Below are 14,600 nucleotides of genomic sequence, written 5' to 3' on the forward strand. Positions count from 1 at the left end.
TTTTGGGGATATATTCTTTTCTCCTTTAAAACTGTCTACGTGTAAGAGATACGTAGGAATCTGCAAAGAAATCAACATTTGGACCTTTGCTTTAGAAAAGCAACTTGAGAGAAGACACAGGAAGGCAATGATTTGGGGCTTGGCTGAGATTTTGTGTCTCTCCCCCCACCCCCCGCCTTGCGGGTACTGGAATTCTGCAGTCAGGCAGCCCTTTTTTGAGGTGGAAGGGGGAAATACTTTCCAAACCCACCTAGTTTGGGAAGCCATCCCAGTCCCGGTGGTGTGAGATCCGGTGTGGCAAAAAGGTATGTCTGTGTACAGGGAGACTTGACTGAGATCCCTCCGGGGCTTCATCAGGCTCCATAGATACATATGGGGTACAGGGTGGATTAAAGAACGATTCTGCTGTCTGACATGGGGAGGACTAACCCTGACTTGTGCTGTTCATGGTGATTGCTGGGCCCTGCAGTGCACCCCACTCCAGGAGAGTGTGAATGTGTAGGGATGTGGTAGTTTAAGCCATAATGAAGCCTACCCGTCTCCATACACACATCCCTAATTAAGCTTTGAGGCTGCACTGAATTGTGCCACTTTTCCCTCTAAATATGACGAGAAGCCTTTGCCTCATTATTTCTATTCACAATCATTTATAGATAGGAGTCCTTACAATGAGCTCCCCGCCCCCTGCCCCCCTACACACACACACACCTTGTGCCAACTGGTCTGGAGAGGGTCTGCCCTGGGGAGGGTCAGTTGGTCATCTGTTTAAACAAAATCCTCCAAGATGACTGAGAAAGCCTGCAGGAAGTGAGTGTGGGTAAGCCTTCCTTCTTGACGAAGATGCCCAGGGAGATGGTAAGGAGAGTCAAATGTGAGTCTCCAGCTCCGCTCTTTGAATTCCTATCGTTTCTGCCTCTCAGGAACTCAAAATCAGTAGGCATCATGTGTAGTGGCACTTACTTTGATAGGAATGAGGGTGGATTACCAGAGCCAGGGTAGATAGAATGGGCAAGTAACTGGATTGGTCCTTAGCATCTAAGCTGAAGAGACTAACCAATGGAATCAAAGTCACCAAAGACTGGTGGTACTTTTCAGGAAAAGTCATATGAACAGGGGCATGAATCATTCCATTTTGTATTCATCTGAGCTCTGCCCTGGTCATTCATCTCTGAGATGTATCATTTAATTGGAAGGAACACAAATCTGAAATGTCCTAGACATCACATGCTGTCTTAGGAGTTAGAAGAGACATTAGAAAATCAACCCCCTTAATTTTGCACGTGACGAAACTGAGGCCAAGAGACATCATGGTTTATCCAAGGTCATACAGCTTGCAACTGGCACAGATGGTTTTCTTTCTTTGGTTCATTCGTTCGTTCTCTCTCTCTCTCTTTCTTTCTTTCTCTTTCTTTTTTTCTTTCTCTCTCTCTCTCTCTGTCTCTCTCTCTCTTTCTTAATTTGCCATTCTTGATGATTGCCTCTCTGTCACTCTTGCTGCCTACCTAACTCTGGATCAGGCATTTGCAGGTTTTATCCTGGCACCTCCAAGGTGCTGTGCAACACTTTAACAGACAGACAAACAAATTCACCATCAAGTGGTTTCACCTCTAGCCAAGACAATTATTCCTGACAGCAGGCCAGCTGATGGAGCCATAAACTCTAAAGAGTTGGGAGGTGGGGGAGGGGTATTGAGCAGGCGCAGGCAGGGTTAAACAGCTGCCAGCCATTCAGTGAGTACTGTGAGTACACGCCACCCAATCCCTAGGGCTGCTAGGAAAAAAAAAGAAAAAGAAAAAAAAAAAAAAAAACCCCTCCTAATGCTGGCTGCTTGGCAAAGTGGTGACAGAGGCTGCCAAATGGGCAAGAAGAGGTCCCACTTTGGATGTCATTTGATTTGTAGAGCTGGTGCAGAGAGGCAGAAGAGTTGAGTGTTGGCAAGAAAGAAAGGGAATAAAATTAAATTCACTGATTTATATGTGAGTTTTCTTCTAAGTGTGCTACTCAAAACTTCGAAGATGCTCCTAGGCTGTAATTAAAATAAATAAATTATATATATATTATATGTAAAAATATATATTTTATATATATTGCTTTTCACATTATTATCCTGCAAATCGTTTCATCTATATGGTATCTTTAAGCCTTTCCCACCTCTAACGTGGCAAGTTTGCATCTTTTCTACAGTTTTAAACCCCTTGGCAGAACCGTATACATTAACAGATTGAAATGAGCTTTATTGAAATTTAGCTATTCTAAGTCATCTAAGTTGCAGAATCCCAATTTATTATGTATTTAAAGCATACCAGCACTGATTAAATCAATGCAAATTAGGTTAAATAAGAACAACATGAATCAAGTGTTTCAGCAAAGTTGAGTCGAGAAACGACAACTTTTGAGTCACCACAGCCAGTCGATATGACTGTTTTTCACGAGTTTTAATTTCATGCCTCTAAGTGTCCAACGAACTAAAAAAGGAGAAAAAGAAAAGCTCACCTAAAGTTTTTTCTTTCCTCCGGCTTATTATCTCAGATGTCTTTCCCTGTGTTTTGAAAATATTCGATTCACCAGGTTACAATGTAGCTATTGCATGTACTGGACCAATCTCTTCCTCCCAGGTGACCATAGATTTCTGTTGGCAAACTTCTTCTTCAATGTTGTATATTGGATAAGAGATACTTTATATGCTTTGAAAATACTCTTGACATTTTCCATGTTTGTCGGGGGAAGGAACCTGCGCTCATCTAACTGAACCACTATAGCTGCAAGTCTAGTACTAATAGTTGGGCATCGAGAATACCATCCCAAGCCATCATGCCAACATGTGATTGGGTACAGAGGCCAGACCTCCAGTTTGGGGTAAGAAAAGATAAGAATCTTGAAAATGTGGATTCAGCAAATGGGAAGGAAATCTGGGGTATATGAGTTATGAATCTGATGGCCAAACATAATCTGGAACTAAGGGGAGGTAAAATAGAGAAGCTCCTGGAGCAAATCTGTTGTCGTTAGAGAGGCCAGAAGTATAGCTTGATGGAGGGAAGAGTCAATTAATTCCTTCTCTCTTCAACCTTGTAAATTAGCCTTTGCCTAATGAGCCCTCCTGTTTTTCATGATACTCTATGTTGTGACGTGGAGTGGGGGAGTCACATACAATTTTTTTTTTTTTTTTTTTTTTTTTTTTTTTTTTTTTTTTTTTAGTATGTCATTACCTCTCCTGTTTTATCTCAACACTTCCAATTTGTTCACTTTAGTCAAAATAATTTGTGAACAAAGAGATGCAAGTGCAGAAAGTCTGAAATGAATCTGCGTTCTGGAGATTGGCTTTCCATTAGTAGTCTTTGTCAATGTTCGAGGAAGGAAATTTGAGTGATTATTTTAATGTTCTGTCATCGCTAGCACCAGCCTGGACCTTGATCTTTATGCTGTTGTCTTTAATTTTCAGTGGCAGCGAACCATGGCTTTTCTTTAAAAGGAAACCTTTAGAAGAATTGGGGGAGAGTGGGAGTCGCAATTCCAAAAAGAGAGAATTAACTTTATTGTTTCTGTGGGCACATAGCATACAGCTGGCATTTTACAGAATGCCTCAAAAGGTGCATGGAGTGAAGTTGGGGACCCCAAGGCTGCTCTCAGGAGATCCACTTAGGAGAAACAAATTAGAAATTGAGGTCATTCTACTTATCAAACTTTATCCAACTCTTAAAGCAGCGTGGTAACATGGATATCAATAAGAAACTAACTGCCATGCTCTATAAATGATGTAAATGATGAGAATAAATAATAAAAGAAATATTAAATGAATTAATAATAATAAATGGAAATGCAAGTTCTCCCAGGAATGGTGGCTCACGCCTGTAATCCCAGCACTTTGGAAGGCTGAGGTGGGCAGATCATCTGAGGTCAGGAGTTTGAGGCCAGCCTGGCCAACATGGTGAAACCCACGAAATCCCCTCTCTACTAAAACTATAAAAATTAACCAGGTATGCTGGTGGGTGCCTGTAATCCCAGCTACTCAGGAGGCTGAGGCAGGAGAATCGCTTGAACCTGGGAGGTGGAGGTTGCAGTGAGCCGAGATCATGCCACTGCATTCCAGCCTGGGCAACAGAGTGAGACTCTGTCTCAAAAAAAGAAAAAAAAGAGAGGAAAAAAAGAAAGAAAGAAAGAAAGAAATGCCAGTTTATGAGGCCTGTCCTCCCTCTCCACAGGTTTTCTCTATACTGGTGTAGAGAATATACTGGTGCTCTGATTATGCCATGTTACACTTACCTGTTGTTTTATATTCTCTCCATCTTTGCTTACCTTCATTTTAACTACCCTTCAAGGTTGATGGCAAATCTCCCCTATGTTTTCTAAACTGACTCCCAGGCCCCTACTCTATATGAAGCGAACCCTTCTTCTTCTTCTGAACTCCATTAGCAGCTTACCTTTATCAATCTCGTGGTCCTGTTCACTTTATAAGAGTGTGGCAATAATTTCTAATGATAGTTTTTTAAAACTGAAAGGGATATTAAACATCTTGGAGATGAAGAGTAAAAAGACCTTGTTGGGATTTCTGCTTTGCCACATTTTAATTGGTATAACCCTATACAAGTCACTTCCTGGTCAGTGAAATAGGGCTAAGGATGGCTATCTCAGAGGATACTTGGGGGAATTAAATGAGATCATGTATATTAGAGTTTGGCCACTCAAAAGTGTAGGCCTGAGACCAGCTTGTTAGAAATGTAGATTCTCAGGCCCATGGAATCAAATCTGCATTTAACCATTAGCCCCAGGTAATTCATTAAATTTTGAGATGCATTATTGGAACACTCCCAAATTTTGACCTGAGATAAAAACCCAGATATCGTTGATTCCCTAGTTTTATAATTGAGAAGCTGAAGGGGCAGAAATGTTAAGTGATTGCCCATGCTTGGTAGTGGAATTGGGTCAAAAAAAAAAAAAAAAACTTTCTGAATAATGTGTTTTCTCTCCTATTAGATTCTAAACACTTAGAATGGAAAGTCTATGTGTATCACAGGGCTCTTAAAGTTTGATTTTGTAATTGGTACAGCAGGCGGTGTAGAGCCTTCATAGGTGCTAGCTTTAGGTATCTTTCAGCTGGTTTCTTCCCATATTATCCTAAGAGATAATGGTATTCTGACATCTGGATAAGACTTTGATTGCAGTCTTCCAAGGCAGGCAGAATTGCATGGTAATTGATCCCATGGGGTAGCCCAACATGTTGCCCCTTCACACATATAATTTTGAAAGAGTCAAGAGAGCAAGGACAAGTGAGGGAAAGTAAGTTGGAGGTGCATTAGGGTTGTCTTTCTGGGAAAAGCTTTGATGTTAACAGAGTTTGCTTACATTATTCCTCAGTTTTCTTATCACTGCCAATCTGCTACTATGGCATGTGTGTATTTCTCATGTATACTTTATTTAAAAATGTACTTTGGGAGGCTGAGGTGGGTGGATCACCTGAGGTCAGGAGTTCAAGACCAGACTGACCAACATGATGAAATTCTGTCTCTACTAACAATACAAAAAATTAGCTGGGCGTGGTGGCAGGCGACTGTAATCCCAGCTGTTTGGGAGGCTGAGGCAGGAGAATCACTTGAACCCGGGAAGCGGAGGTTGCAGTGACCCGAGATGGCGCCACTGCACTCCAGCCCAGGTGACAGTGCGAGACTCCATCTCAAAAAAAAAAAAAAAAAGACAGTAAATAGAGAAACACAGAAGACTCAAAAATTAAATGAACATGAAGTCACCTAAAATTCAAGCAGAGATGAACTATTAAGTTTTCAGTATACATTATTTCAGAATTTGTCTGCTCTTATTTATTAATTAGATTGTTTCTGGTTTTTAGTCATTATAAAATGTACTGTGATTAATATCCTTACACTTTTGAACATATGGGCGTCCATGCCTTTAAATGTTTATTCTAGAAGTGAAATTGGTGTTCAAAGGATGAGGACTTTTAATAAAACTATTAATACGTAATGCCAAGTTGTCATCCTGAAAGATTTTATACTTTTCATCCTCAATAGTTGCTTTGCTGCTTTCTCTTTGCCTTGAGAAACTCCCATGACACCATAAATTAAAACATGTTTTGGGCCCCTCTCCTTCATCTGGCTGGGGCTCCAACCTATATTTCTGTCTGTCTTTTTTAATGATGTCTTGGAACCATCCTTCCTCATCACACTCATTTCCTCATTCCATCCTATGGGGGCAATTCCCACTTCAGAAAGAGGGCTGGCTTGGGGACTTCAAGATTCCTTCTGGGAGTTTATGAGGATTTAATTTCTGCATCTTATTAAGTAGCTGGCCAGCCAAATTATTTTCACAAAGTCATTAATGTCTGAAAATGGATTAATCCAGCATTACTTAAAGTGCTCTATGAGGGTAAAAGTATTAAAATGCACTTGTGAAATGCACAAGGCTTTGTTCTGTTGTTCATGTTTCACCCTCATAAGAAATCTTAGTCTCACAATCTCAGTTGTAAGAAATCTTGTTTTTCATGGTTTCAGCCATTTATTTGGGATTTCTATTAACACCAAACCAGAACGGTTTTGAAAACTTATTTAATTGCAGTTTATAGTTCATTTAACTTTAAACTGGCTATCACCTTACCAAGACATTCTAAGGTTCAGATTTCAAGCATTATAGAAGAATGCTGGTGCAGGAACCTGTTTTATGTTATAATTTTCATCAATTATGGGGGATACCTAGACAACTACAGTTCTACTTGGTATTATCAAATTTCACTTTCTCATCCTAGCCATAAATAAGGGAACTGTTAGAAATGCTTGTTTCTCATTGCCACAAAGAAATAACATTTGAGCATACATTTAATTATCTCAGCAAAGCAGTTTTTACTTTCTGCAGAAAGGGTACTCATCACAGATAGAACAATGGCAAGAGCACACCTGGACAGAAGAGGGGCAGGAGTTCTTATTCCTCACCAGCTAGCTCCTACTGCTGTGTGGTTCCTGTATTGGCTAGGGTTGGACCGTACAGTCTGAGTTAATTCTGATTGGCTATTTTAAAGAGAGCGGGAGTATGAGCCAGAGTAGCGGGGTGAGTAGTTTGGCAGGAAGGATGGTTAGGAACAGGTAACTAAAGGTGACTTAGGTCAAAGCAGGTGACCAAGGGTGACTCAAATCAAAGCAGGTGACCAGAATGACTCAGGACAGAGCAGATGACCAGGGGAGCAGATGTGAACTACTGATTAGGACGGGAAAGTTGTTTACTGAAACTAGAAGCAAGTGGGCGAAGAGAACCAGGAAGTTAAACTTTAAAATGGAGAATCAAAGAATAAGAGAACTGAACTTACTGACATACTGATTCTTTGAAGAGAAACTTGGGGTTCACTGTATTTAACAGAACCGATTTAATTCTATAGTAAGTTCTGTCTATTCTGTCTCTGATATTCCTTGACACTTAATTGTCTTGTTTTATAGAATTTTACAGATGTTGGAAATTTTGTCCTCATAGATAAAATGAAACTCTCTAAGAACAGATGTATTACTTTTTCTGTTTTTTGGACTTTCTAATATCTACCTTTAAAGGGAGAAGAAGATCAGATATGAGAGACCAGATATAGGGAGATGAGATTTGCCACATAGCACTAGTAAACATGTTTTCTCTTCTCTTAGTGCAGTCTGCATAGTTCTGGGTTTGTAAACACTCTTATTGAATTGAGTGTATTAACTAGTTTAATTCTTGCCTAATCAATAGCCTGTGTAATCTAAACTAAATATAAAAACCGCTATATTACATTGACATATAGGCACAAGCTATTAGCCCAACAAAGCTGAAACTCTTGAGTTGAAGTCACACAGATTAATGCCTTTATGTGTGGCCTCCTGTTGCAGATCTGTTAGTTGTAGGAAATCCCTCACCATCCATAAACAACAGGTCTTCAGCAGTAAACTAACCTGCCTAGTTAGATGCATTTCTCTCTTCATTCAAGCTGTCACTCACTCTCAGAAACCACTCCTTAATCTCTGACAAGAATCTTGAAAATGTCTTTCTAATTATTTAACATACATGTTTGCTGCTATTCTTGTTTTTGTTCATTCGTTTTAAATCAGATGGAATTTTACCCAATCAGAAGCAGAGTTAGATAAAATGTGGTCCCTACCCTCTGTGTTCACAGTTCTGGAGTGGAGGTGATGAGTAACAAACCAATATTATTCATGCTATGGCAGAGATGTAAACAAGAGCTGTGATTGAAGAGATTTTTCTAGCTAATTGAACAAGTTCAGGTACAGGAAAGGAAGATGAATTGACCAGATGGATGGATAGAGAAGGCCACTCCAGTCAGTAGGCAAAGTCTGTGAAAAAAAAAATGAAGACTTCTGAGATGCATACCATGTCTGGAGCACAGGTATGCAGGAGAAGGGGGTAGGAAAAGAGGAGACCAAAGTGTGAATTTAGCACAAGATTGGAAAGACTTTCAACTTGAAATATGATTTCCAAAATGTGAGTGCAAGGAATATAATTCTGATGACTCCCTTGAACATGAATGGAGGAGAAAGGATACTGAAAGCAATGAGAGCAGTTGGGAGACTACCACATCTTCCCAATTAGATACTATGCAGGTTATGTTCACATTAGAAATGGGAGGGCAACAGGTGCAATAATAGCTCTGCAGTGGATTGACAAACGTTTAAGTGGTCCTCTTTCTAAGAAAGGTGATTTCAATAGAATGGATTGCTCTAGGGGAAAGGGAGGCAAGGAAGAGTAGGATGTAAAAGTCAGTTAAACTCACACTTGGAGCCGGGAGTGAGCAGGTGAAGATCTGAACAGACATTAGAGCTGCACATATAGATCAGGGAGTCCCTGGAACGTGCTTGGTGGCTACAGTGGTGGCAGCAGATGCAAATTCCAGAAAGAAAGATTAGAATAGCAGCTGATGCACAATCAAAAGTTTTCACAGTTTAGTAAAGTAATATCAGGGGTAGCAGCTAGATGAGGAATAACAAGACCTTGTGTTACCTACAAAGTGCATATTTTGATTAAAAATATTCAAATTCTAATTTATTACAACTGAATTTTGTTAGTGAACAAATGATATTGTGGACTGTACTCAGCTTAAGGAATACCAGTTTGCAGAGCCTCCAACTGATGATTCTCAACAACAAAGAATAGGATGGGGCAGAAGAAGTAGAGATCACCTCAATAGGAAGGACAGTTTAGTAAAATTAGGAAACACTCCCCTAGTCCATAGCAAGCAGCCTTTAATATATAGGGATGGCCATGGGACTGTCATTAATATGAATTTCATGTGGCTGTGGAAAAGATAAAATATGGTCAAGACTGATAGATTTGGAGAGGACATTGGATGGTCAACATCATCAACACTGGGGGAGGATGCCTGACCATGAGTGAACCTGCAAAGGAAACGTGTAAGGATGATGCTGTCTGCCTAACGGCTCTATGTTAATGACTAGCTGATGTTGAGTGTATCATTTCTGAAGAGGGTTTGTCATTGGCATATCACATCAATGTAAGATTATTCCTTTGTGGATAGACCTTATATTTCCTCCTCAAACATGGAACAAGGTGATGGCTGGAGGTCATGTCTTTCAGAGGCAAATCTATATTTGCATTTTAGCAGAAGAATTTGAGACATGTAATAACATTGTGGAACGCATTTTCAAGTTTCTGACTTTGTATTAGTCTGAAAAGTGTTCTGCCATTTAGAAGCTGCGTGATCTGGGCAAGTGACTTAACCCCTAAGCAGAAACATTCAACATAGTAAAACAAAAGAAAAATAAGTTGAATTATAAAAACAGAAAATAGTTAAAATGCTATTGCAATAAATACCTATATCAATTTCTACTATGCCAGGGCAAAAATCCCACCCTATAGATTGAAGAAAAGGAGGAAAAATAATCATAAGCACAAATTGCATTGTGCACCAATAACTCAGACTTTTGACTGCTCCTTCTTTAGATATCTGTTCCTACTTTAGAGGCTGCATAAAAAGCAAAAGCAAAATGAAAAAGGCAGCAACAAACACCCCAAAACATGGTGGTTAAAACAACAATCACTTTAGTTTCTGGCAATATGTGTTGGCTGAGTACAACTTCTGTGTGGACCAGGTTGAATGAAAGCTGTGGTGCTCGCTCAAGTCAACTGGAAAATTAGTGGAAGACTGGACAATCCAGGGTGGCTTCACTCACAGGGATGGCAATTGGCAGCCTGTTGGCTGGGACTCAACTAACTTTAGGTTGGGATATCTGAGTTCTCTCCCACATGTCACCTCATCCTCCAGTAGGCTAGCTCTGGTGCAATCAGATGGTGATTGCAGGGTTCCAGGAGCAGCGAAGGAGAAGTCCCAGTGCACAAACACTTTTCAAGTCTCACCATATGGCAAATTGCTGTTGTCTGTTAACTAAAGCCAATCACATGGTCAGCCTGAATCAAGGAGTGGAGAAATAGGCTCCACCTCTTGATGGGATGGGAAGAATTTATAGTTGTTTTTGCAGATTAAGTACAGCAGCAGTAGTGGCTTAATATTATTACAACTGTAATGCTTTAAAGTGATTTTTATTTCTCAAGCTATATGACCCTAACAGTATCATCCATAAACACTGAGGACCAGCAGTGCAGGTATCACTATAGCTTATTCGAAATGCAGAATCTCAGGCCCCACCCAAGACCCGCTGTAATAAATCGGAATCTACATTTTTACAAAATCTCCAAGTGATTCATAAGCCTGCTAAGGTTTTAGAAGCACTGTATCTTTTTGCTATTTCTCATAATTCCCTTTCTTAGAATTGCTATCTTCTCTTGTTGAGTGATAGATCTTTGATTTTTAAAGGTGCCAGAACTGTTTCCTTCTGCACAATTGAAACAGAACAAACACAGGCTTATACAGTAAAACAGGTTGCTTCACAGCGTGAATAGCTAGAGAGAGAGGATATAACGTTTTTATGCTCAATTGTCTTGTGACTTTTTTTAAAAAATGAAAATTTAAAAATTAAGATGACAGTATATAAATATTTAAAACATATTGTATTTAACCAGGCAGCACCATTCAGATATTAGAGAAATTTTAAAAGAAGTAGAAATGGCTAGGCATGTACTTAAACTGACCTTTTACATTTCTGAGCCATTACTTAACTGGACCTTGATTTTCTGAAGGTTCAAAGATTGATTCTCCAACCTTTAGTCTGCAGTTTAAATATCTCTAGAACATGTGCAAGTCTCGGGATACTCTTTAAGATTTTATACAATTAATAAAACCAACACAATTTAAGCATCTGGCACGTGCCGGCTGCTGGTCTCACCTAGTTTGCCTTTTACCTTAAGTCTGAACAGAAAGAGAGAGAAAAAGCAATTTTGCATTAAAACCGAATGCTATTGTTTTGTGTGATGTTTCCTTGCCATATTCTCTTCCCAAAATGGGACAACTTCTTTGAAGCTATAACTGATGTTCTTTTAACTGTATACGCTTTGAGGTCCTGTTCTTGTCAATCAATTAGCCAGCCAATCAATAGTTAACAAATATCTCTTGAGTACTTAACATATGCAGGCATATTCTAGGTCTGGGGATACAGTGGGGAATAAAACTGAGCAACTTTGTAAGCAAATAGGTTAAGACAATTTTAGGTCCTGATAAAGGGAAAATTAAATAGGACCATATGGAAGAGAGAAATTGAGGGACAGGACCTGCTTTATCTACTGGTAGGCAAGGCTTCCTTGAGGTGGTGGTATTTGAGATGACACCTGAATGATGAGCAAGGGGCAGCCATTTAACGTGCCATGAGATATGCATACCAAGCTGAGAGAACAGAAGGTGCCAAGGCCCGGAGACTAAAACAAACCTGGTCCCAGAGACTGTAAAATGGCTAGTGTGCTCAAGTGAGTGAGAGGGGGATGAAGAGATGGGAAGGAGAATTTTGAATACAAGATATGCTTTCTTAAAGAATCCATGCACATTTTTATAAATGTTGACAAACATTCACCAGCATCCTTATAACCTCCTCTAGACCTTATAAAGTGATTCATTACTCTGTCTCAGGAACTAAATTAAAGCACTTTAATATATTAATTCCATTTATTCATCACAATTCTATGAGATCCTACCACTTTCAGAATATACAAAAGGAGATCAAGGCACAGTAAACTTAAGCTATGTGCCTTAACACAGCTGGTATTCATGATATAAAGTGATTTTTCTGCATTTCCTAGACCCTTTTATGGAACAATTAAAAAGGCTGGATACCAGTCAACTTTTTAACTCTGTAAAAGCCAAACCTGACTCTTTTAAAATCTTCCTTTCCCCAAGGTTTAGAACCCAGCAAGAGGCGGGATGGGGCAATTCAAACTTTCCTCCTGGATTCCCACTCCTGTCGGCCCCCTTCTACCATCTGTTGCTGTTTGCGTAGAAAAAGAACAGAACAGAATACCGACAACCACACACATTCAGACATCTCGTTTTGTATGTGGGAGTCTGGCTTCATTAACAAGTTTCTCAAACTCTCCCTGCACTACAACACCAATCTAAACATAACTCATTGAAGTCATGGGAATAGGCAATCATGAGCTTCATGATGCTCAGATGGCAGTGTCCAGATACATCACCTGCTACTTCTAGTAAGCATCTTCTGCTTCAAGCTGGTTGTTTTCCTCAAGAACCTCTAAATAAATAATGCCTATTTCCATATTCTCTAGTCTCTGCATTGTCACTCTGATTCTAACTCCTATTAATTTCCACCTTCTTTCTAAGGGCTCCCATTCTCACTCCAGACTATTCCCCATCCACCCCCACAAATCCGTATGTCCACGTATTCACCCATCCATTCCTCAATCATGCAGTGGGTACTTACTCTGTTTTCTTAACTGTGCTAAGTGCTAAGGTATATAAAATATTTTAGATAATAGTCTCCTCTTTGAAGGGTTCACTGACTAGTAGGAGAATTGTACTCCCAGAAGTCCATATGAATCCCGTCCTTCTTTGAGATGTTACTTATCTAAAATTAAGAGAGCAATTTAAGTAAATTTAAATTTGCTGTCTTAAATTGCAAGAAAATTTAAATTGACTGCCTGTAACTGCTCTGTGTTTGTTTCTGTGTACCCCTCCTCCCCTGTTTTACTTTATGTCTTCTAGGTTGAAATTTCTCAAGAGCAAAGTCCAGGTTATCTTCCTGGTGCAGTGAAGATAGAGTTGGGATATTTATGTTTAGGTTTGGGTTTTGCCACTTACTAGTAATTTTGGGGGTAATTTCCTTCTCTATATAAAGAGTGGGAGTTGGTTTGAGAATGTCTAAGATCCTGTTGAGCTCTGACATTCGTGGACTCGTGAATTCTAAAATACCTAACAAGGTCTGGAAAGTGAAGGGAACATGCAATACAAAACTTGTTTCAAAGGCGTTTATTTTTAACTTATTTATGTGGTGGGTGGTTTTCTAACTGAAATGTAACATTGTCCCTGGCTTATAGACTGAGACAGAGTACATTTAAAAACAAATTATTGAAAAATCATAATGGACCTTTTTTGTGAAGTTGGGCCTTTAAACAGAGTGTTAGGTTAGGATTCTTTCCAAGCCCAAGAGCAATGCAGACAAGAGATAGTCCCTTAGTAAGCCAATTCTCTATTTCTGCCTTCCTAGGGTGCTCCACCTTACACTAGACAGTCAACATTGGCAGTATCAGAATTATCCTAGAAGAGGTTTTAGTGTATGTTGGAATAATCCATAACTGATAATTTTAAAAAGATAAGATGCTAGTGGTTTATCTCTGTGCTTTAGAAGATATTATCAAAGAGAGAATCTCACCCTTTATCAAACCCCATCACAGATGGGAGCCTGGCCTGGTTGTAACTCTATTTAAATGGTCTTCTGAATTCCTTTGACCATATGCACAGGTTAACTATATTCAGATAGTAATAACCCTATAGGGGTAAGTACTCATTTTAGAAAAACATAGTTTTCTAAAAGAATTTAAATTCATCAACTAATTTTAATATAATTGATATTTGAAGGATGTCTACCAATTTGGAATATAATTTCCTAGCAAGGGCTGATGGATACCAACCAGTTTTGTTGTTGTTGTTGTTTTTATTTCAAACAATTAAATAGTTGTTCAACAAAATGAGACTGGCATATTGCCAAACTGGCCACATCTCCAGACCCAAACGTTTGTTTAATTACATAATATGGTGAACAGCATATCTCTTCTATAGTTGTTGTGAACATTGCAAAGGCTTTAGAAATCTTTTCCAGATCCAAGTACACCACTCAGGATATTATTCAACCAACATGGAGAACAAAGTACTGTTTACTTTGATGAGTTTTTTTTTCTTTTTTTTTTTCAAAATATCTAAGGGCTGAAAATGAAAAGCCATACTTTGTGACTTTGGTGATATGGATACAGTGAGACTGTATCTGGGTCTCCAGTTCCACAATTCTGCTTTTTACCCTGATTCTATTCCCACGTAGCACCCCATCCCAGCTGTAATAAGAATTCTTGAGTTATAAAGTAAACTAGATGGCATTTACCACCCACCTAAATGAAGTGGTGTCAGGAGGGTTAAAATAAGACATATTCAAAAGTCCTAAAGAAATATTTGATGTTCTGTATAAAGACAGTAACCATTCACAGACTGAGCCTTT

At 39.2% G+C, this 14,600-nt stretch overlaps 1 protein-coding gene across 4 annotated transcripts in view; it reads left to right on the forward strand.

Moving 5' to 3' along the window:
* Window positions 1–14,600, forward strand: part of CTNNA2 (catenin alpha 2) — a 1,149,887-nt gene that overhangs the window by 802,769 nt on the left and 332,518 nt on the right. The window contains exon 1 of one of the 4 annotated variants that reach the window (XM_007970061.3): window positions 86–305. The exons of the other annotated variants lie outside the window; for them this stretch is intronic. The gene's annotated coding sequence lies outside the window, so the exon portion shown is untranslated. Of the gene's footprint in view, window positions 1–85; window positions 306–14,600 lie in introns of those variants that run through there. 4 annotated transcript variants of the gene reach the window in all.

The sequence above is a fragment of the Chlorocebus sabaeus genome, chromosome 14 (assembly GCF_047675955.1).
Source record: "Chlorocebus sabaeus isolate Y175 chromosome 14, mChlSab1.0.hap1, whole genome shotgun sequence".
NCBI lineage: Eukaryota > Metazoa > Chordata > Mammalia > Primates > Cercopithecidae > Chlorocebus > Chlorocebus sabaeus.